The 23,952-nt window shown below is 35.4% G+C and overlaps 1 long non-coding RNA gene across 1 annotated transcript; it reads left to right on the top strand.

Moving 5' to 3' along the window:
• Positions 1 to 31: 31 nt before the first annotated feature.
• On the top strand, positions 32 to 22,329 carry LOC128314087 (uncharacterized). Its single transcript, XR_008295482.1, has 3 exons — positions 32 to 285; positions 12,132 to 12,218; positions 22,114 to 22,329. It is a non-coding gene; the product is annotated as an uncharacterized LOC128314087 (long non-coding RNA).
• The last annotated feature ends 1,623 nt before the right edge of the window (positions 22,330 to 23,952 follow it).

The raw sequence follows: 23,952 nt of genomic DNA, 5'->3' as shown, positions 1-23,952 counted from the left end.
TCAAGTAAACCTATTAGAGCCAGGAAAATGTTGTTAAGTATGGTAAAAATCTCCATCTTAGGGAGAAAAGGACAGTGAGCATTGCTGCCTTCCCTCCTGTTCTCCTTTACCCACAGGTTTCCTCCCCCAACTTAAGAGTATGCATTAGGAAACAGAGGAGGGACAGTTTTCATGGGAGAAATGGGAAGAAGGAAGACTGGAAGAATGTGTGCACATACGGGGATAGGAGAAAGAATTTTGGAGCCCAGAGTAGCTTCTATTGATTGTAGCTCTTTGACCTGGATGGTAAGTATTGCCTTTTGGTCTGGAGATCATTTTGGCTTAGAAATGATGGGAGATGAAGTTGGCACACAGAGATTGGAGCAGATAGATCATTGCCAAGGACTTATTTTCAACCATTGGCTCAAAGGCAAAAGATTAATGAGCCTGTAGATAATTCGTGTATTTGTTAGCTTAGTTTAGAAAATGCAAGTGCTCAAAACTCTCAATCCAATATGAAGCTTGAGTTTCCCTGGTGTCATGTTTTAACACTTTCTTCCAATCGGGAGAAATGACTCTTCCAAGTGACTCACTTATATTTCAGATGGTTTGCTTGCTACTGTCCTTTCCCAGAGAACAGGATTACCATTCCTTAGAAATATTATTTGGAGGGTATATTTCTCCTGGGTAGAAAGTGAGACAGAGATTTTGCAATAGAGAAATGCAGCATCATGTGAAAGGAGGAGGAAAAAATGTTTAAGAAATCTCAGCATTGCCTGTGTAATTCCTTACATCTTATGTAGTGACAAAACTCGTTTCTGAGAAAGCTTTTAAGTGGGCATTTCAGTTCTAGGAAATGAAGCATCTATAGGGAGAAGTTAAGAACATACATAAATTCCCCGTGTAGTGAAGTAAATGGTGTTAATCTTAGAGAGAAGACTGTCTGTTTATTTTGTTTATTTGTTTGTTTGATTTGTTGCATGTGGGTTTATTCTGTATGTTGTTGGTTAGTAGGATGGGAAGGAAAAATGGTAAGCAGTGAGCCTCTTTCAATTCAGACAAACTCTTAAGGAGAGTGACAGACACAAAAGAGAGTTATTTTATGCAAATGGATGAAAAACTTAAGAAACATGATATCTATGTTCTGTGTTGTGATTCTCCTCCATCATCTTCAAGTTTTCCATATAGTCTCATGCACACACTAGCCGTGTGTTAGTGGAGTCTTACAGAGTGATTTATGTCCACACTTGGGACTAGCTGGTGCAGGGAAAGAATGGTGCCCACCATGAACAGTGAGCAATGAGGTAGTGGTGATTAAAGCAAGCCAGGAGTTCAGAAGGGGAGATAGGAGTGACCAAGAAAAAAGATATGCGTTCTGATCACCTTCAGAATTATGGCAGATGGCTCTGGACTCAATACAGTTACATTAGGTGAAAAAGGATTTGGAGACTTTTGGATTACCTAAAAAAAAAAAAAAAACAAAACACCTGTTATCAAATTATTTCAGAATGTTGAGAAACTAAAATTAGAACTTCCAAATATCTATAAGTTATTTCTATAAATAACATTCTTCCAGTGGTTTAAATAGCAACTCATTGCAATCAGAGAGGATCTGGAGGATGAAAGAAAGAGGGTGACCGAAAAAGAGAAGAAAGGCTGTTGCCCACTTGGGGTAGCCTTGGTACAGATCCTGCTGCTGCTCAAGGGAAGTGGAAGGTCTGGTTTATGTCAGCCTCTATTCTGGGCATGTGTGTAGTCATCTAAGGGTGAAAGGTCTGTACTGTCCTCAAGAGCATAATTACAGGATTAAACATTTTTGAAATTCATTTCCACATCTTTGCACAGTTAGTGGACAAACATACTTGGAGACAGGGGAAAGATTGGAAGTATGAATCTTTGACCTTTAGGAAAGAGCAACAATCAGCAAGTAGACTTTACAAAGTTTTATCTGTTAAGAACAAAGAATAAAATATTATGTTATCTCTCTATATCTAGTTTAAATGAGTAATTTTTTAAAAATATTTATTTATTTTTGAGAGAGGGAGAGAGAGACAGAGCGCAAGCAGGGGAGAGGGAGACACAGAATCCGAGGCAGGCTCCACGCTCTGAGCTGTCAGCACAGAGCCTGACAAGGGCTCAAACTCACAAACCACAAGATCATGACCTGAGCTGAAGTCAGATGCTTAACCGTCTGAGTCACCCAGGTGCCCCTAAATGAGTAATTACTTTAATACAATTTCATATAAGTTATTTGAAAAGGCTACACATTCCTTGAAGGTGGTCATATATTTATTTTCCTGGCATTCTACAGTGCCTTATGTCTAATGGACCCTCAAGTTTATTAAGTGAAATAATTCAAGAAGAAATGTTAATACTTTAAATACTCAGAATCTTTAAAGTATTATAAAATATTCAGAAAAATATCTTTGGATTACTGTAATTTGATTAGTACAAATAGTATAAATTCTTAGGTATATATTTACATTTAATGTATTAAATAACAGGTTTCAGTAACATATACACCTAAGAACTATCTTTAAAAGATTAGAAAATAGATTTTTCTCTTCTTTATTCTGCACTAAAATCTACCATATAAAAAAAGTTCCAAATTCTTTGGGGGACAGAATTATGAGTCTTCTGAAGTATACACAACATTACTATCTTTAGTAACCTCTAGGGTTATTCTAAGGTGTCAAAGAATATTTTTACATCAGACTTTTATTCTCTGATGATTTTAATCCCAACAAAAGTGAAGCTCTCCAGAATTAGAGCCTGAGTTCACGAGGTCCCGTTTTCATGTTGGCTTTTTTGGTCAGAACCTGAAGGAGAGCACATCATATCACAGAAATATATATTTCATTGTCCATAACAGTGTATGCCTGAAGGCTACTCTTTGTACACCAGGATACTTCACAGGTAAAATGAGGCTCTCAGTCCTTTTTATTGTAGTTACTTGGTCAGATTGAAAGTTTGACTGAGACACGGATTACATTGTTAGGAAAAAGAGTACCTTTTGCTTTCAGTTAGAGATTTCCCTAAAAACCCAGTTTCCCCATTTAGCTCTATTTGCATCTATAGATGATCTTTGGATGTTCTTAGCTAGAACTGTGGGCCAGAAAAACTAAAAAAATCATGTGAGATGCTGACTTTTGGACTGAATTCAGAACATTATTATGTGACACAAAGATCACAGTAATAGTGGGGTGCCTGGGTGGCTCAATCGGTTAAGCGTCTGACTTCAACTCAGGTCATGCTCTCACGGCTCATGAGTTCGAGCCACTTGTCGGACTCTGTGCTGGAGTCTGTTTCAGATTCTGTGTCTCCCTCTCTCTCTGCCCCTTCCCCGCTTGCTCTTTGTCTATCTCTCACTCTCTCTCAAAACTAAATAAACATTTAAAACAAATTTTAAATGACAGTGGTAAGATCAAATTGGAATTCTTTTTTTTTTTAATTTTTTTTTAACGTTTATTTATTTTTGAGACAGGGAGAGACAGAGCATGAACGGGGGAGGGTCAGAGAGAGGGAGACACAGAATCCGAAGCAGGCCCCAGGCTCCGAGCTGTCAGTACAGAGCCTGACGCGGGGCTCGAACTCACGGACCACGAGATCATGACCTGAGCCGAAGTCGGCCGCTCAACTGACTGAGCCACCCAGGTGCCACAAATTGGAATTCTTTATACCAGTCGTTGCATTTCATCCGTAGTTGCTAAAACATAACTGTAATTCATATATATTTTAAAATTTTTCTATCATATCATATATATTATATATCATACCATATATATTATATATTTTATATATAGTATATAAAATACATATTTTTTCAAATATTATGTCAATGAATAAGAAAGATGATGTTCACCAGAAGATTGATCTGTGGATGGGAAGTATCATTTTGAGAAGTATGAAGTATAATGGATAGAGAAAAATATTTTAAATAGGTCTAGATTATAGTATTATATATTTAAATAACTATAATTTAATTACATATTATGTATTTATATAACATACATATTTATAAACACATACACCACCAAAATAACTAAATAATGCTTCTGACACCAGTGTCTCATGATAAGGAAAAATTAAACAGAATCTTATAAGCAATGTGCTATAGATGCTTTAAGAAAATCATTTTGATATTTGGTGAGTCACATTTTGTTAATGAAAAAGTTTTTTGACAGAAAATGAAATATTACCCATGATAAGATTTACAAATTATTGAGTAGTAGAAAACGTATTTGTTTTCATTCATCTCAGAATGAGACAGAATTTAGTTTGAATTGAAGTCAATATAATTTGGAGTATAAAACTGAAGAAAGTTGTTAAACATTGAGGAGTATAATAAGAACACACTATAACGTAACTTTGCTCTGATAGGGGTCCTTGGCAGACTCAGTCAGTAGAGCATGCAATTCTTGATCTGAAGTGTTGTGTTTAGCTCTGCATTGGGTGTGAATATTGCTTAAAAATAAAATCTTTAAAACAGAACAGAACAAAACAAAATCTGCTCTGGTAAAGCAAATTGATTATTGAGGTAAGCATTGGGGAGTAGTTTAAAGGAGAGATGGGGGTGGTGCCTGGGTGGCTCAGTCCATTAGGTGTCTGACTCTTGATTTCAGGTCAGGTCATGATTTCACAGTTGGTGGGATCAAGCCAGGCATCAGGCTCTGTGCTGACAGCATGGAGCCTGCTTGGGATTCTTTTTCTCCCTCTCTCTGCCCCTACCGTGGTCACACAATTTCTTTCTCTCTCAAAATAAAGAAATAAACATTTAAAGAAATGAAGGAGAGTTAGGAATGGCAAAGAGTGCCTGATGGGGAAGGGAAGAACAGAATTCCTGGAGGAAGGTTGTATAATCAGATCTAGGACTGAATGTTGCTGAATTATATAGCCTTTATCTGCAATCCACAAGGCATATTATTCCTTGCCACTGTTAGAGTGGCTATGACTGCATCTGGAATATTCATTTTCATTATGTCTACTGACCTAAGAACAAAGATTTTAATGGACTCCCTTCTTACTATTTCCAAAGTTTGGCCCCAAACTCAAATTCCTTGTATTTATGCTACAGGCTAAAAGTAGAGATAGGAAAACAAATATATTATATACAAATCCAGGAAATGATGAGGTGCAGTACAGCCATCATTTTACTTTCCACAAAAAAACAAAAAAAATGAAAAATATTTTGGATATTAACAATTTAATAAATTCAAGGGTCATTCTGGGACTAAGGTGTAACTCTCCAACTTTTATGTGCTAGTGTAAACTGAAAAGCTTTGTTGCTAGTTAAAAAAAATTAGACAGGAGAATATAGGTAGAATGAGTGGAGTTGGGGGTGGTACCAAAGGGATGAGAGAATCCAAGGAAAGCTTTCTGTTGCTGAAATGTATAAAGATAACAGCTCCAGGGTTTGTTGTTATTGTTGTTGTTGTTTTAAAGAGGGTGAAAGGAGATGAACCTCAACTCCTGTTCCTCTTCCCCAAGATTTCTGGGTTCTAGGAATCTATCTTATTTTCATGGTGCCTTTTCAATTTTCCTGTTCCCTTGATGCTAGCCTAGGTCTTGGCCCATGTTTCTTGTATTACACAGTTATTGGGCAATATACTGTGGCCTCAGGTTTTGGCCTCTCAGCTGCTGCAGGAATGCAGGAAGCAAAGAAGTATGTGGAACAAACTAGGTAGGAAAGCAAAAGCTTAGAACTCAGATCAAACTGAGTTTGAATTTCTTTTCACTCATTTAATCATGTTACAAGGGCAAATTAATTCATATGTCTGAGCTTCCTTTTATATTTTGGCTGGTAAATGAGAAAAGCTATATAAAACACTTAGCATAGAGTCTGGCACATAACGAGGGCTCATCAGTTGTTGTGGGAGGCAACATATGAATAAAATTATCGCTGCTATTTCATTATTATAATTATTATTTGGATATTATTCGATCTAATCTTTCATCCAATTAAGCAATCTCCTCTATAACTTAACTTCTAGATGACTATCCAATCCTTTTATTTTTTATTTTTGAAAATTTACAGTACAATTTATCCATACAACTTACACTCTTTGATTCTGCCCACTATTGCTCAAAGGATATTCATACCTGTCCATATATATCCATATCATTCCATATGTATTCATGTATATCCATATCCATATACGGATATATATTCATCATTTATCTTAAAATGCATACACATTCACATTTATTTAGCACTGTGAGTGTGCTTGGGAATGAGCTGGATTCTAGGGTTATAAGAAATGAGATAGACATGACGGCTTGCAAAATAGCAGTCAGAAAAACATCTGTAAGTATTATAAACACTAGGACAGGGTATAACAGAAAGACAAATACCGTATGATTCCACATATAGGAGGTATCTAAAATAGTCAAACTCACAGTAGAGGATACAATAGTAGTTGCCAGGGCTTTGGGGGGTGTGGGAAGTGAGGAGTTGCTGTTCAGTGGCTGTGAAGTTTTAGTCATTCTAAATGAATAAGTTCCAGAGATCTACTGTACAATAGAGTGCCTATACTTAACAATATGATATTGTGCACTGTAAAATTTGTTAAGAGGGTAAATCTCATGATAAGTGTTCTTACCACAGAAAAATAAAAATAAATAAAATTTCCCCTTAAAAAAATAAACATAAGAGAGCTCACTTAACCCAAAGTAGTTCTTAAAGCACATTGATGATTAAATTGCATCTTGAGGGGCGCCTGGGTGGCTCAGTCGGTTAAGCGTCCGACTTCGGCTCAGGTCACGATCTCACGGTCCGGTCCGTGAGTTCGAGCCCCACGTCGTGCTCTGGGCTGATGGCTCAGAGCCTGGAGCCTGCTTCCGATTCGGTGTCTCCCTCTCTCTCTGCCCCTCCCCCGTTCATGCTCTGTCTCTCTCTGTCTCAAAAATAAATAAACGTTAAAAAAATTTTAAAAATTGCATCTTGAAAGATAATAAGGATTACTCCATGGATACTGAGTCAAGTGTGAAGATCGGAACAGGGTGAGGAGAAATCCAGGCAGAGGATCCACTAGTGGGTAAGGACATGAGGAACTGAGACACCCTGGTGTGACAAGATAGTTTGTTTCAGTTTGTGTCTCCAGGGTGAGAGGAACAGAGAGAGTGGGCACAGATGAGGCCAGGAGATTAACAGCAGTCTTACCCCGGGGAATGTATGTCATGCTGATGAATTTGTACACTTTTGCCTAAAGCAATAGAGAGCCACAGACTGATTTTAAGATGGAAAGTGTTGTGTTAAAATTTCAAAATATCCTTTTGTGCTGGTGTGAAAGAAATTGGAAAGTGGGTGCTATTAAAGGCAGGGAAACATCTAATCACTTAAAAGTTTGCTGCAGTGATTCTGGCAACATCTCAGTTCTTCACATAATGATTTCTGTTGTTTTCAATATGACCTCCAATGCAACATGAGCTTTCATGATTTTTTAAGCAATGAAATCACGCTTTTCACTTATAGGGATGCAGTTGTCAACTAAAACCGCACGTATTTTTCATATAACCAGCTAATTGAAGACTCAGTATTCTCTACTATAGCAACTGAGTTCAACATACAGCAGTATTATCTCTTAATTTTAGCCCATTGTTCCACCATAAAGATCTATTTTTCTTTAATTCCCGCTAGAGTTTAGGGTGCTTAAAATTTCCAGAATGACATCATCGTAATATGCCCTTTTAAATCACTATCATGCTACTGTTACTTTAGCATTTATTAATCTTTTACAGAGAAGGAAATTGAGTGAAGAGGCTGTTATCATGCAAATTAATGTAGTTAAATGTGGCAGAAAAAGACCGGAATTCAGATCCTCTGACCCAGGTCCTAGATGTCATCAACTACATAATAGCTATTACTCAGTGTGCATTCCTGCCCAGATAAATTATGTAACACAAATAGCCAGTTTTCACATTGCAAGCCAAAAAGAATTGGGGTTTGAAAGTACATGAATATACACCATGGAGATTTAAAATCTCACACATTTTCCCATGGAAAATTTTTTTTAATTGTAAAATGCGATGAACCTATCTTTCTGATTCAATGGGAAAATATTAGGTTCATTAGTAAATTTGAATAGGGTCAAATTTGTCAGAAAAGAAGAAATTTAAGACCAAAAACTAGTAAGGAAAGAGCATTAGAAATGCAATACTGACCAAATTCAGTCTAAGAGGGCTCTTACTACATTATCTATTCATAAAAAAACATGTTCTAGACCTGATACATGTAGAGAACACATGAATTTGAATTTTAATATCCAATGACCATAGGTTTTTTGAAAATGTTTATGTACTTATTTTGAGAGAAAGAGAGAAAGGAGCAGGGGAGGGGCAAGAGAGAGAGGGAGGGAGAGAATCCCAGCCGGGTCCAGCTGAGCACAGAGCTCTGACACTGAACTCCATCTCATGACTGTGAGATCATGACCTGAGCCAAAATCAAGAATCAGAGCCTTAAACCACTGAGCCACCCAGGTGCCCCTGACTACAGGTTTTTAAATTATATTACCCATGCTTATAAGCATATTTGAAAAAAAAAAGTTCTGAAAAAAAAAATTGACATCTTTTACAAATTTCTAGCATTTACAATGTGGAGAGCTGTAAAATGAGACGTGTCAACGTAATGGGTGACGAAATTGATGTGTGGCTAGTTTTCATCTGGATGAGTAGCATCTAATGGTTCTCATTAGAAGAAGTATAACAGCAGCAACAAAGGGAGGGTTATAAGGTTGTTATTTTTCTCCTAGCTCCCATTCTTACTACTCTCATAACCACATGTGCCCATTCTCCCAACAAAATAAAAAATATTATATTGGGACTTTAAAGACCATCAGACCAATTGGCAAAACATCTCCTGGCATGACCATTAGTCTTACCCACAGGGAGACCAACTGCATGCAGCAATGTAGGGCATTGGCAATATTTTTGAAATAATTTGATTTTTGATATTTCAAAAATTGTGAAGTAGCTTTCAGGGCAAAAAATCAGAACATTTTGTAATTTACAATTACTTTATAATTTAGGCTGGTTTTCCTTTTTGATTTTAAACCAAAGCAGGAAACCATAATCTTTTCAGTGCTTAGAGCTGAAAAAAACAAAACAAAACAAAAACAAAAACAAAAACAAAAAAACCCACTTTGGCTCTCTTTCTTTTCCCTGTGATGCTATTTAAATTACAAAAATAACTAAATTCGATTGCCATTTAAAATTACAAAGGGGTAATTCCAAAATTATTTTCATAATCTGTTAAGAATAATGCTGATAAACTGAACTAAATATTCTTTCTGTTTTGTGATTTTATGACCACCTATGAAGAAAACTTGTCTTTTTCCTTTGTTTAATCCTGATTGACCTAATTATGACTTAATAGAGGTGCTTTTTGTCTTTGACTTAGCCCTTTATTCATTTTTGTAGGTGGATTGACTAAAATGGGCAGATTAACTTCTCCTTGGAAACAGCACCATTTACTATCTATCTACAGACCTCTGTGGTAATAAAGTCAAATTCTCAAGATTGATATTATTGATTCCATGGAGGTACACACCATATAAACCTCCATTTCTTGCATTTGGTTCTGTGTTCCGGTAGTGTGGATTATTGAATTAAAATCAGAATTTAGTATAAAAAAATATTTTTCTTGCATATAGTGGCATCTTACAGGCAAAGCTCTTGTCAGACTAGAAAATTCATAAATAGATGTTAAAATGATGGTTACATATGTAATTGTGTTCCTAGATCAATATGATTTCCTGAGGATTCAAAGCAATATCTGAGAGATGAAAAGAACACAACCCAAGTCATAACAACATTTAAGGGCAGGGTTGCAAAGTTGTTCCACAGATTGTAGTTCATATGCATTCAGAGTGCAGCTATAGTTGGAACACCAGTGCATCTACTGCTATTTTAATAACTCAATCCTCAACTTCCAGCTACTGAGTTATAACATCCAAAAAGAAATATCAGAAATAGTATTTCACCTTTAAAAGATCATTAAATAGATCTTCTAAATCTCAAATGAATCCCAAAACTTTGTTAATGTACATTTAAATTATTCTTCCACTTTGATGTTTCTGCTTTTTTTAAGAAGATCATATTGTGCTAGAAAATTTATTTGGAAATGATAACATATGGAGAAAGCATCTAAATAAAAATTCTTGAGAAGATTAACTTTTTGGAATACCAATGTTATCTCAGAACTTAGCTGTAAAACTACACTTTCAGCTTATAGAAGAAATATAAAAATATTCAATATTATAGATTAGTAACAAATATGTAGACTTCACATGCTACTATTTGTAACATATTTATCAAACTAAATGCTCCATATTTCTGTTCAACCAAACTGGGTTCTAGGAGGTTGAGTGAAAGAAATCAAATGTATTCTGTGAGATGTATTCTCTCACAGAATGAGCTGCCAAAAGGTAGGAGCCAGAGATGGAAATCAGCAGTGGACATTTTTCCAACACTGATAAATTAAATTTAATTTTACCGTCCATATATATGGGATACGTTTTCTTTTAGGAACACTTCAATTGTGAATCTTTTTACCATAGCTCGGAATTAAGTTCTTCCACATTGCTGTCAAGTGTTTTTCATCTTGGTAAGGAAATGAACATTTGTTCTACAGTTTAAAAATGGCCCACTGCTTTTTTAAAACTTAGAAAAAATATTTCCATAGTCTTTACCCCGTTCAAGATTTCCCCATGCTCTACCCACAACTTACGCTCTCAGTCATCTTGCTCCTAAAAAGTAGAGTCAAAAGTAAATGTCCTCTGATATTTATGTAAATCTCATAACTTTTCATCTCTTCACCTAATGATGGTCACTGTGATATTTCCCTGAATTTCAAGAGCACAGCATCCATCCAAGAACAGAAGATACACATTCTTTTCAAGTGTCCTTGGGCATTTTCCATGACATACCATATGATAAGCATAAAACAGCCTCAGTAAATGCATTTAAAAGGATTGAAATCATACAAAATATGTTCTCTAATCACAATGGAATAAAACTAGAAATCAATACCAAAGGGAAACTTTGAAAATTCACAAATATGTGAAAAGTAAAAAAAAAAAAAACAAAAAACAAAACACAATCCTAAAAGAACAATAGGGCAAAGAAGAAATGGAGAGAAAATTACAACATACTTTGAGATGAATGAAAATGAAGACAAAACATACTAAAACTATGGAACAGAGCTCTGCATTACTTAGAGGGGATTTTATAGCTGTGAAGCCCTATATTAAATGTATATACAGCGTTCTATTGCTACTGTAAAAAATTAATGCAAATTTAGTGGATTAAATCAACACAAATTATTTTACAGTTCTGTGGGTTGGAAGTCTTATTAAGCTAAAATCAAGGTGTCTGTGGACTATGTTCCTTTCTGAATTCTCTGTAGGTGAGAATTTCTTTTTCTTTTCCAGCCACAGAAGGAACCACATTCCATGGCTCATGACCCCCTTTCTTCATCTTTAAAACCAGCAAGCTGGATCTAGCCCTTTTCACATCCCATCACTCTGACCTCCTCTTCTGCCCCCATCTTCCATTTTTAAGGACTTTTGTGGTTTTATTAGGCTCACTCCACAATCCAGGATAATTTCTCTATTTAAGGTAACTCATTGGCAACCTTAATTTCATCCACAACTTTAATTCCTCTTTGCTGTGTTACCTGACATATTTACAGGTGTCAGGGTTTGCATGTGGACATCTTTGGAGGCAGAATAATGGTCGCCCAAGGAATGTACTTTGAAAACATCATAATAATTGAAGGAAGCCAATCACAAAGAATCATATGGTGTATGTTTCCATTTCTATGAAATATCCAGGATAGAAAATTCTATAGAAACAGAAAGTATATTTAGACAGTTGCCTAAGCTGGGTGGGAGGTAGAGGAGTGGGGGTGGGGGATATTGGAAGAGTGACTGCTAATGGGTAAGAAATTTCTTTTTGGAGTGATGAAAATACTCTAAAATTGATTGTAGTGATAGTTACACAACTCTGAATATACAAATATATAAAAGCCACTGATTTGTACAGTTTAAATAGATGAACTGTATATTATTTGTGTATATCAATAAAAATTATATTTGTGTATAAATAAATAATAAAATTACATCTAAAAGTATACATACATATCTTATTTTCCTTAGTTTAAAAAGGAATGAAGAGCAATTACAGTACCAGAGTCACCTGATAACCCACAGAGATATAAAGTTTCCATGAGGGTACAGTAGTATGTAAGTACATGTTTTTATTTTTTTGTTTTTTATTTTTTATATTGAGATTAACACATTTTCTAAGTTACTTCTTTATTTTGGAAGAGAGAGTGGTGGAGGGGCAGAGAGAGAGGGAGAGAGAATCCCTAGCAGGCTCTGCACTGTCAGCACAGAGCCTGACTTGGGGCTCAGTCCCACAAACCATGAAATCATAACCTGAGCTGAAACCAAGAATTGGTCGCTTAACTGACTGAGGCACCCAGGTGCCACAAGATAAACATATTTTTAATATTTTTATTAAATCCTTACATTTAATTTTCTTATAGTTATTAAAGGCATTGCAGGTATTTGCTTGTTTTTGAAAATAGAATTCTTTTATTGAGACAATTTTAGATTTACAAGCTGTTATAATAAGTAATACAGAGTGATCCTGTGTATAGAGTGCCTCAATACTAATAACACAAAACTATAGTACAAGTCATGATCAGGATTTTGGCATTAATACACTCAAGGTATAATCAAAATTTTTATAGTATGCCCTTATTATCCTATTGATTTCTACAGGGTCTGAGTGATATTTCCTGTTTCATTCCTGATATGCTTAATTTGTGTCTTTTCTCATTTCTTTTCAGCCTTGCTGAATTTTATTAATATTTTTGAAGAATAGGCCTTTAATTTCACTGATTTTTCCTTCTTTTTTTGTTTTTAATTGCATTGATATCTACTCTTTTTCTTTTTAAGTAATCTCTATGCCCAAGTGGGGCTTGAACCCACAACCCTGAGATGTAGAGTTGCATACTTTTCCAACTGACCCAGACAGGTGCCACAATGTCTACTTTTATTTTTTATTAATTCTTTCTTTCTATTTTCTTTGGGCTTATATTGCTCTTCTTTTTCTGGATTCTTGAGCATGGATGATTGTGACTTTACCTCTTTTCCACTATCTTTTTAGTGTTATAAATTTTTCTCTCAGCACTGCTTTAACTGTGTCCCAAAATTTTTGGTGTCTCATACTTTCATTTTCATTCTTTTTGATGTATTTCCTGACTTCCCTGGAGACTTCCTCTTTGAGCTAAGAATTATTCAATGGTGTATTGCTTAGTTTCCAAGCGTTCTAGGATTTTCCTATTCTCTTTTTATTAATGAATTCTATCTGGATTAATTGTGGTTGAGGATACTCCATGTAATTTTGTTTTTAGAAAATGTGTTGAGGTGTGTTTCATAGCCCAGGATATGATTCATCTTGGTATACGTTCCACGAGTACTTGAAAAAATGTGTATTCTGCTGTTGTTGAATGAAGTGTTCTGTAAATTTTGATTAGAGCCTGTTTGTTAATGATGTTGCACTAAACTATATCCTTGTTGGTTCTCTGTCTAATTGCTTTATCAATTGTGAGAGGGATGTTGAAGCCTCCAACTCTAATAGTTATGGGTTTGTCTATTTCTCCTTTCACTTCTTTCGGTTTTGCTTTACTCTTTTGCTGTTCTATTGTATAGGATCATTACATCTTTTGGGTGTAAAAGATCCTTTTATTATGTAATGTCCCTCTATCTCTGTTTTCTTTACTCTAAATTCTACTTTATGTACTATTAGGATAGTCACTCTTATTTTCTTTTATGTTTGCTTGATAGACCCTTTTCCAGAGTTTTTCTTCAAACTGACTTTATTGTTTTATTTGAAATGAGTATCTTGTAGGAAACATATATTTGGATCATATTTCCTTTTGATCTTCCCTGCCAATCTCTGTCATTTAATTGGTTCAATAAGACACTTTATATTTAATATAACAATACTTAAGAGTTTGTCTATTACTTTAGTTTTCTGCATATGCTGATATTTATTTCTCTTTATCCTGCCTTCCTATGTTCTACTTGAAATTATTTAGAACTCTATTTTGATTCATATTGTTTTTTAGCATGTCTTTTCACATAGCTTTTTAGTGGTTACTTTATTACATTTTGTATCCATAAAATCACAGTTTACTGGTATTGTCATTTTAGCAGTTAGAATAAAAAAGAATAGAATAGAATAGAATAGAATAGAATAGAATAGAAACCTTATGTTACTTTACACACCTCTGTTTATAATATGATTATCTTAAACATTTCCTCTACATACATTTAGACCCACATTAGACAGTGTTATAATTTTGGTTTCTGTTGTAGAATATAATTTAGAAAACTCAAGAGAAGTGGGAAAGTTTATTGTACTTAATTCATATTTTACTTTTAACAATCAAATAGTTCTTTGCAAGAGAAAGCAGTGTTTTGCTCCAAAATCCCAGGGAGTTGTGCTATGACACTGCTTCTGTCTTTTTTTATCATTAAGTTTATAATTTTAATTCTAGTTAACAAACAATGTTGTTGGTTTCAGGTGTACAATACAGTGATTCAACAGTTCCATATATTACTCAGTGCTCATCATGAAAAGTGCACACTTAATCCCCTTCACCTATTTCATCCATCTCCACACCCACCTCTCCTCTGGTAACCATCTGTTTGTTCTCTATACTTAAGAGTCCGGTTTTTGGTTTGTGTATTTTCCCCCCTTTATTTGTTTGTTTTGTTTCTTAAAAACCACATATGAGTAAAATTATATGATATTTGTCTTTCTCTGACTGACCTATTTCACTTAGCATTATACTCTCTAGATTCATCCATGTTGTTGCAAATGGCAAAATTTTATTCTTTTTGTGGCTGAACAATATTCCACTGTATATATACACCACATCTTCTTTATTTATTCATCTGTTGATGGACACTTGGGCTGCTTTCATAATTTGGCTATTATAAATAATGCTGCAATAAACTTAGGGATGCATGTATCCTTTAAATTAGCATGCTCATATTCTTTGGGGAAATACCCAGTAGTGTGATTACTGGATCATATGATAGTCCTATTTTTAATTTTTTGAGGAAGCTTCATATAGGTCAATGGAACAGAATAGAAAGCCTAGAAATGAACCCACAATTATATGGCCAATTAATCTTCACCAAAGGAGGTAAGAATATGCAATGGGAAAAAGTCTTTTCAACAAATGATGTTGGAAAAACAGCACAGGTACATGCAAAAGAATGAAATTGGACCACTTTCTTCCATAATATGCAAAAGTAAACTCAAAATGGATTAAGGGTCTGTCTAAGAGTGAGACCAGAAACCATAAAAATCCTAGAAGAGAGCATGACAAGAATTACTCTGACATCAAGTGTAACAACATATTTCTAGATACATCTCCTGAGGTTAGGGAAACAAAAGCAAAATAAACTATTGAGACTACATCAAAATAAAAAGCTTCTGCACAGCAAAGGAAACAGTCAACAAAAGTAAAAGACGACCTACTGGATGGGAGAAGATATTTGCAAATGACATATCTGGTAGAGGGTTAGTATCCAAAATATATAAAGATTGTCAGTTTTTTAAAAATTATATTAGATGCTTTTGTACTAATGTGCTGTTAGACTAAAGCCAATGTTTCTCTTTCACCAAACAGCTTCCTCCTCTTTAGCCTCTGCTTTCCCTTCTTTGTTCCTATAGAAAGGAGAAAATATCTAAATGCATATTCAGGGATTGACAGAGACATGGAGCATCCCCAGCAAAGTTGATCATTTGGTAGAGCAAGCAAGCTAATAGTTTTTTGTCCCACCAACCTGTTATTATTAAAGACATAATGATGAATGCAGGATTGATGAATGTAAAGAGGGTTTTATTTAGTTAGTTTTAATTTCTTGTCAAGATTCTGCCTTCTTTGGGAGATATCATTTCAATGTATATTTTAGCAGTTATAAGGAAACACTTTAGCTAACTAGCAGCCACTACAATTTGGCCCTGTTCGTGTCATGTTTTGGTAGTCCCTAGTAGAGGGGTGGCCTGAGTGCCCTGCTCTCTGTCCCCTTAATCTGGCTATGGACACATAGAAAGCAGCAAGAACATGATGCCCATCTCTTCCCCCTCCCCCTTTACCTGTTACCTCTTTCCTGCTTTTTCTCCTATGACATTATTCCACCTTACTTTCCACCCTTAAAGCTCTCCTTGATGCTTCACCCCCTTTTCTCTGTTGCATTCCTTTTTCTTTTCTTTTTTCTCTTCTGAGATAAAAAATAAAGACAGCACGATTAAAGTAATGCCTCTTCTCTCTCTTACTCCAATGCATCTTTAGCGTTACAAAGCCATCTTCCCCACTTTTAACATGATCATTTAACTTCCCAAGTTAAAATCATTCTGTAACTCTGCATTTCTTAAAAACACCGTCCAAAATCTTACTGTTGTGTACCAGGCTCTGCATGTATTGAAATAATATGGTTGTGCGCCTATATTCCTGACTAAACTGAGAGTCTCACAGGACGGAAACTGAGTGGGGAGGGTGTATGTGTGCACGTATTTATGTGTTTATGTTCCCCTGTGTTCTCAGCATTTAATTTAGTGCCAAGTACCAAGAAGATTTATAATAAATGATTGTTGAGTAAAGCAATTTATAGCAGTTGTGTCTCATTTTTAGCAATATGTTCTCTGGGCTGTGAAGATGGAAAGCTCTTAGTTCACTGGCATGCTGAAGTTTAACAAAGAATAAAATAGGCCTCTCTTTGGCCTCTGCCCCAAAGTAATAGTTACAAAATTTATACCACTGGAGAAAAAGATCTGTCTTTGTTGTATAATTATGAGAACTAATTCTAATGGCAAAAATGTTCTTAAAAGCAAGAGACAAAGCCAGCAGTCTTGCAGAGTTGTGTAGACATAGATGCTCAAGTGGGTGGATTTTGATTCATTTTAAATTGAGGGTCCGCTGGGGTGCCTGGGAGGCTCAGTAGGTTAAGTGTCTAACTCTTGGTTTTAGCTCAGGTCATTAAGTCACGGTTCATGGGATCGAGCCCCACGTCAAGCTCTATGCTGACAGCGTGATGCCTGCTTGGGATTCTCTCCCTCTGTTTCTGCCCTTCCCCTGCTTGTTTTCTCTCTCTCTCTCTCTCTCTCTCTCTCTCTCTCTCTCTCTCTCTGTCTCAAAATAAATAAACATTTTAAAATAAATAAATAAAGTGAGGGTCAGCTGCTTATTTGTGTCTCATTAGGTCTTTTCACCTAGAAAAGGCTTTATACATAATAAAATCCATATTTTGTTGTTTTAAATCATTTTACAATATTGTTAAACAAGACTTAATATGCTTATGTTGAGGGTATTTTTCACATAATGTATGGTGAATATTTTCTAAAATTCTCTTATATTTTAAGCTTCACAAGTTTTACACTAGTGAGCATTCACAACCTTGGCACGTGACGTTTTCTTTTTTGCAAACATGTAAAACTTATTTGGGAGGAGAAATTGAGAGGCAACCACCACACCAAGTCTGAGTCTCCACTCATGCATAGGTTCTACAGGCCGCCACGAAATTCTGTGTACCTAGTGCTTACTCTCAATTGTGTAAAAGGATGTTAGATGGTCAAAGATAAATATTGATCAATATGTGTGGTCGTTCCATTCACAAACAAGAGGGAGAAGGCAGGATTTAATGTTAAATTAATTATGTCAAGGGAAACTTTTGCATGCTGACAGAAAAGAGCATATGAAATTCAAGGAACAATTATAAGTTATTTTTGTGACTTCAGCGTACACTAGCAAAAATCTAGGAAGCACATCTGTAAACTATCTGTTCGTGATTCTTTCCCTTCTCTTCTTCAGTTCACAGTTCAAAGTCTTCCTCTGCCAAACTCTATCAAGTAATAGAGAACAGGTTTGTCTTAATTATGCAGTTTGATAAAGGAACCCTTCTTTGAAGCCAATTTTTGCCCTCGAATAATTAATGTTATGATAATTATTGTTTCTATATTTCTCTTATAAAACCACACTGAGTATTATTCTGAGTACATTTATATCAGAAAGTCTTCTAAAAGTTGGTGGAAATACAAAGAATAATACATGAAGATTAGAAAGGTTCTGTTAAAAATATGGTATTGATTTATTCAAACAGATGAAAAGAACTAAATCTTTTCAGTGAGGCCAACCGATGAGTAAGAGGGAAGAGGGCTAAAAGAATTTGAAGGGTGTGAACAAAAGACATGGACAACAAATGTTTAGCATTATGCAAATGTTCACTGGGTAAAACAGCAACAGCAGAGTAAATTCTGGTTCTAATAAAATGATAGTTAGACAAAAACAATTGTCATTGGATGGAAAATTCATCGCTTGAATTATTTAAATTTAGCAAATAAGAAATGTCAAATGTTTGAGCAGCTAATAGGCTATATAAAAAGGTCATATATGGAGATTTAATGAATTATGCAAATCAAACCATAATTTTTTCAAACATCACCTTTCACCACCTCATGAACTTCTGACGCAAAGATGCTGAAAATTGCATTATATCTGGTTTTATATTTCATTCTGGCTAGAGTGTTCAGGGTTATTCACCCTGAGATCCAGCCCAAAAGCAGTGGATTGAAAAGCGTCTACACCATACGTGAAGGAGTTTCATTGATTACACTTACAGCACCTGCCAGGGAGACAAGGGTCTGTCGGAATTCTCTCCAGGGCTGAAGGCATTGGCAGGGAATATTTTTGCACTTTCCCTGTACCTTTTTAGCACCACCGGCTCCACCCTTGCACTCTCCTGTTGCCGGGATCCTGCCCTCATGGTCAGGCCAAAGGCACAGGAAAAGATCATGTTCAACATCACTAATCATTAGGAGATGCAAATCAGAACCACAATGAGATATCACCTCACACCAGTCACAATGGTTATTATCAAAAAGATAGGAAATAACAAGTATTGTCAAGGCTGTGGAGAAAACAGAAACCCTGTGCACTGTTGCTGGGAATGTAGACTCGTATACCTGCTATGGAAAACAGTATGGAATTTCCTCATGAAACTAAAAATAGAGCTGCCATATGATTCACCAATTCCACTCTGGGTATTTATCTGAAGGAAACAGAACCACTCATTTGAAAAGATGTATGTGTCCCTATGTTCATTGCAGCATTATTCACAATAACCAAATATAGAAACAACCAAAGTGTCCACTGATGAATGAATGGCTAAAGAAGATGTGGTGTGTATATACACAACGGAACTACCCAGATGGAAAAAATAATGAACTCTTGCTGTCTGTGACAACATGGATGAAACCTGAAGGTATCATGCTAGGTGCAAGAAGTCAGACAGAGAAAGACAAATACCTTATAATTTCACTTGTATGTTGAATCTAAAAAAAACACAGCAAACATACAAAAAAAAATCCCATCGATGCAGAGAACAGATTTGGTGGTTGCCAGCAGGAAAGGCATTGGGAGTGGGCTAATGGGATATGGGTGTCAAGAGATACAAACTTCCAATCATAAAATAAGTAAGTCACAGGGATGTAACAGTACAGCACGGTGATAGAGCCAACAATACTGCACTGCATATCATGTAAGTTTATATGGTGATACTAGGACACTAGACTTACTATGGTGGCCATTTTGCAGTGTATGTTGCACACATGCAATTCATATTATGTGTCAGTTATATCTCAATAAAAACAATTCAGATATTTTAAAGATCATCTCAATTTCAGAGCACTGAATATTCAGTTCTGAGGTGAATATTCTTTCCTGAAAATCAGGAAAGAGGAAAATATGGCACACTGACATATCAGTTCAGCGATTTTAGTTTAATATTTAATGAGTGTGTTGTGAGAAAGGCACAATGCTGAGCAGAGAGGGGGTTGTAAAGAAAACAAAGTAGCCCTTGCTAAATAGTTTACCAAAAAGCAGTCATAAAACATAGTCACAAAACTATGATGAAGTGATTAAAGCAGTGTGTGTGACAGAAATACCAGTTCTCAGTAGGGACGGTATTTAGCTCATAGCTGAGGCTGAATATTTCAAACATATGGAAATACAAATGGAAGGAGAGGCATTCTAGATGGAGAGAATGGGGTCAAATATTCACAGATCATGAGCAGTTTCACAATAGTTCATGGGGCAGTATGGCTACAACCCAGCCGGTGCTAAAGCTAGATCATGGTCAGATTGTGGGACACTCGGTGAGCATAGAAGTGTGGGTTTTATTCCGTAGGAAAGCCAATGGAGTTTCTTAATAGGAGGGTGACACATGAAGTAAATGCTTTAGAACCATTGATTTCTCAGAAACACACAGGAACAGTTAAACTGGGTAAAAATGTAGGCATGAAGGTCACTTCATAATCTTAAAACTGCATAATCTTGAAATAATCAGAAACTGAAGTATGGGACTGGCAGAAGAAATGGAAAAGAAAGAAGGAAAGAAGGAACTCTTTGAGTGTACTACAATATATTCCTAAAATTTTACGCTGGCGATGCGTTTTAGTACTAGTTTGCTTAAATTGGGGATATACCAGTAAATTTCACTACTTTAATTTAGTGATAATATTTGGAAGTAAAATATATTCACGCATAATGTTACACAAATGGCTTAGATGTAATCTTTTTAAAAAAATTTTTTTAATGTTTTATTTACTTTTGAGACAGAGACAGAGCATGAGCAGGGGAGGGGCAGAGAGAGAGGGAGACACAGAATCTGAAGCAGGCTCCAGGCTCTGAGCTGTTGGCACAGAGCCCGACGCAGGGCTCGAACTCACAAACCACGAGATCATGACCTAAGCCGAAGTCAGACGCTTAACCGACTGGCCACTCAGGCACCCCAGATATAATCATTTTTAACAGTTCAATAGATGGTAGTTTAGCAAAAGAACTTTACATTTAATAATGTATTTTTAAATTGCCATTAAAAATCAATACTTAATTAAATTAGAATGTGAGGGAAGGAGTTAAAGGTCTAGAGTAAGTAGGAGTAAATAATTTCATCATCATGAATCAGTGAAGATAAAATCAACAAGTTGTTATTGACGACTTACTTCATACTGCTTTTTGAGGATAAATAATATACCTGTAAAGAAACAATCTAGTTTTTAAAAATGGTTTCTAAGAAACCAAAGCTTTCATAAATGAATAAAAATTGAAAATTGAATAAAAATTGATAATAAATGCAACAATTTACATTATATCACTGGAAGGGAAAGTTAAAGCCTCAGCTACAGAGAAACTCTGAAAAATAAGTGATGTTAGACAAGTTAATATTATTTTTTTATTTAAACCTTTCTCAGTGGAACTATCCCCAAATAAATACTGTGTTTTACTATTTTCTTGAATCATTATGCTGTGCTATGTGCATATAGCTTGAGATTTCGTTGTGTGTAGTGTGGAGCATTGGACTAAGTAACTTGATTTTGCTGGATGGTGGCACTGACGTTTTCTCTTGTAGTCTTTATTTTTCCCACTGCTTTCTCCTTCTCATTTCTGCTTGTGCTGTTCTCCCACTTGTAACCATCATATGACACTACTAGCCAAATAGATAGAGATTTTCTTTCAGTCTTTTGCATTGGGCAGAGTAGGCGCTTTATTTCCTCTTCATTTCGTTCATTGTTGCTGAGGACTAAGGAACTCCTTCCTTGGCCACCAGATACTTTCTTCCTGGCATATTCCCTCCCATCACACTTGGGAGTCCTATTATGTGAAATAAGTAAAACCATGATGGGCCCCACTGGGGATATTCATGAGAACTAGAAAATAAGTTTCTTTGGAAATGTTACCAGTACCATTGAACTTCCTTCTAACAGAAGTTATATGCCACTTTTAAAATTTAGTCTTTAATAATGTCAAGGGAATAAACTTTTATTTTTCCTGTTATTAGTCATATTACTATTTTTTAAAATTTTGTCAACAAAATTTTTTTCACACTTCTTTCTTGGAAATTAGATGATGACAGAACTGGGCCTAGATGCTAAGTCACTTCACATTCAATCTGGTTCTTTTTATTTAACTGAGAGCCACTCTTCCTTTTCTGTGTCTGCTTCAGTGAAGAAAGGAGCAGATCATCTGTAAATGCCCCATCCATTCTTTATTTCTAGGAGTTATAATGAAGTTTTGGAACCCAACTGTCAATCACTTTGAAAGTATGGTTACATGCGTTAATGGTGAGCATGATACCATGAGTTTTGCTTTAGATAAATTATTTCGCTTCCTATGGAGATCAAAATGGTAACTTTATTTTTATTACTCCCTGATAAATGGTGCATTTAGTCTGAACACAAGGTTTCAGAATGATATAACAACTGTTAAAAAAATATCAAGGATTAATGTGATCCTCATATAATTTTAAATGACTTTTTTTCTCATTCAGCTGTTGAATAAAACAAGGAGAAAAATAAGTGACAAATAAAATCTTGGTTCTATAAAGCATGAACTAATTGGAAGTTAGTTGAATAACATTACATTTGTATTAGTTCATTCAATTGAATAATTCCTCAGATATATTTTCTGAATAAAGTTTAAATCTCAAAAAATGAATTAGGTAATTTGTACTTTAAGTTTCTTTATAAAATATTTCAAATTTTAATTCCTATGGGATTTTTGAGGGAATCAAAATTTTCCCCTTTTCTTTTAGTTTTTAATCCAAATATACACAGGTAATTATTATTGCCCCACACAAGGTAAATAAATTTTAGTGCAGTGTCCTCTCCATTCCTCAGCAACCACAGTGATCTCTTCGTGGTCACTCAACAGTGTTAACACAGCCTCGAGGCATCATCTGAGCTTATATCATTCATGAGACAAGAAGAATATACCCGCGTGGCATCAGAAGTGGTCCATATTGATGGTCAGTATAATCATACTCAACCCAGTAAACACTGCACAGAACCTGTTGGTAATAATAATCCCAATCATTTGCATTAATCGACTTTAATCCTCACAGCAATTCTTTAAGGGGGGTGCTCTTACCTTTTACAGAGGAGGAAACTGAGGTCTGAAAGGTTAGTCACATGTCCAGTGTGACACAGTTCACATGTGATAGAACTGAGTTTTATCCCCTGCCTGCAGGTTCCACAGTTCATGCTCTTAACCACCATGTGGTACTCATTTCACTCTCATGTCACATAGAAGGGATACTCACTGGAGCACAGTCAGAAAAAAAGAGCTTTGTATTCCGTATGTTATTAAAATGTATCTTTTAGAGACCCATTAAATAGTTCACATCAAAACTGTTTTTAGGCAATTTCACTCTACTATAACTTTATTTCAACTTTATTTCAAGTGTGGAATTTTAAGAAAAAGGCAATTTTGTGTTTGCGTCTTTATCTCCAATATGTTTTGGCACTTATAACACAGTATGATCCTAAATTCCTTTAAGAATAAAATAGAATTGTTTTTTTCAAGCATACTCATCCGTTCTCATTTTATTACTGTTCTGTACTTCAAACACACTTCCAGTTACCATTAAATCCCACAATTTCCACCCATAACATCTGGATAAATGCATATAGATTCTATGCCAAAGAGCCATAGTGCATGAAAAAAAATACTCTTGGCATTCATTAAGCTTTTCCATTTCTTTAAAATTAGGTTTTACTCCTCTGGTAAGCAGAGATGAAAGCATGTAATTAGCTAATTATTTTCCTACTCAGTGTGATATTTGCTATTTATTTTCTATGCCAATTCCTCCCCCCAACACGTCTGTTGCTTCTCTTTGGGACTGAGAATCTTCTCATCCTAATGATACTTAAGGACTCATTATTTTCCTTTATTGTGTGTAAAGAAGCATACGTTACATTTTCCTCCATGCTTTACTGATATTGTTTTTTAAAGGATTTAACATGAGTACTTGGATAGGATATGTTTGAAAGTTCCATGTTTTTGCAAAGTATACTATTTTGTGATATGTTTTATATTTTGTTGCCTAGTTGAAAACT

The sequence above is a fragment of the Acinonyx jubatus genome, chromosome C1 (genome assembly GCF_027475565.1).
Source record: "Acinonyx jubatus isolate Ajub_Pintada_27869175 chromosome C1, VMU_Ajub_asm_v1.0, whole genome shotgun sequence".
Classification (NCBI taxonomy): domain Eukaryota; kingdom Metazoa; phylum Chordata; class Mammalia; order Carnivora; family Felidae; genus Acinonyx; species Acinonyx jubatus.
The sequence above is the reverse complement of the archived record's forward strand: the minus strand, read 5'-3'. Positions and strand labels throughout refer to the sequence as shown.